The sequence below is a fragment of the Mus pahari genome, chromosome 8 (assembly GCF_900095145.1).
Source record: "Mus pahari chromosome 8, PAHARI_EIJ_v1.1, whole genome shotgun sequence".
Taxonomy (NCBI): domain Eukaryota; kingdom Metazoa; phylum Chordata; class Mammalia; order Rodentia; family Muridae; genus Mus; species Mus pahari.
Window position 1 is genome coordinate 80355485 of NC_034597.1, and position 1329 is coordinate 80356813.

Genomic DNA, 1329 nt, shown 5'->3' on the forward strand with positions numbered 1-1329 from the left:
CTTGCTTTCAGGTCTCCCACCTGCTTCCAGAGGTGAGGGGTGGGGTAGGAAGGGAGAAGGGTTTTTCTCCATTCATGTCACAGCACAGGAGACAAGTGGCAAAGCCAGCTCTCCTACTGTCATTCCCTCAGGGTCCTATGGTCCCTTTCTCCTGAGTACCTTAACTGGCTAGGGGTGGCGCCAGCTCTCTTGCTTTTATGCCCTAGGTCTGACTCTCCTAAAATATCCCGGTAAGGAGTGGGACCAGTTCTGCACAACCCTCAGACATCAACATGCCCCAGAGACAGCCCAGACCTGGCCTTTGGTGGTACCAAGCCCCTGCTGCTGGAAAGCCACAGAACCAGATGTGACTTCTGGTGGCAGCACAAGCCAGAACCTTACAGTGGAAAGGGGACATCACAGGATGCTGAGATCAGTCTGTTCCACAGTACTATTGAGTCTCCAATTCTGCCTCTCTTCATTGTGCCCACATCCTTCTTTTTCTCTTTCTTCTCCAACTCTCTACCACTTACTTGCACCTCTTAGTAATTCCTGAAGTCTCTGCATAGATGTGGTCATTTCAGGAGTGGTCTTAGGAGTCCTATACCCTTCCTGTGCATTATATCACCAGGCAGGGGTCGTCTTGAACATGATATGTCCTCAGGCCTGCAAGGGGCAAGACTAGTGGTGGTCTCAGGCTACATCCTTCTCTGGGTCTCATAGTGTCAGAATGGTGGTCATCCTGGTCTTGTTCCTCACCCTGCCTGCCTATGTGTCCCCGTGCTATAGTCCTCTGTCTCAGACTCACTCTAGCTGGAGGCCCCAAATCCCAGGTTGGGTTCTTGTAGCCTCCAGCTTGCTTCCTGGGACCCTGTGCAATCCTGCATGGCGTTGGGTTGGTGGTCATCTCTGGCTTTCTCATTTTTTTCAGGGAGTGTTAGGCTACTAATCATTCACATGTTCATAGGTCAGAAGACTGGGCATAGACATAAACTCTCTCCTCTCTGCCATGACACAGGAGCCACACATGCAAGGCCTCTAGGCACAACTAATTAACAGTACTAAATTTACCTTTTCAGTATGTTATCAAAACTTGCATGAGAAGATTTACAAATGTTATTATAGCTACATCTTCCCTGCAGTCTGTCCAAGTTAACTCTTTCAACTGTGCCCAAATGGAGAAGCACTTCAAAATCATAAATAGTGTTTAAAAAGTTTATTGCTATAGTCCATTAAAAAAGACTGACTTATTTCAACAGAACACTTTCTAGTGAAATAAGATTTTAAAGCAGAATGTAGCTTGAGTAGTTATTAAAAGACATTGAAGCAAAACCAAATAGGAAGAATTTA

General features: G+C 46.5%; 1 pseudogene; it reads right to left on the bottom strand.

The window, feature by feature from the left end:
• Positions 1-912: 912 nt before the first annotated feature.
• LOC115064616 lies at positions 913-1026 on the bottom strand (annotated as a pseudogene).
• Positions 1027-1329: the final 303 nt, after the last annotated feature.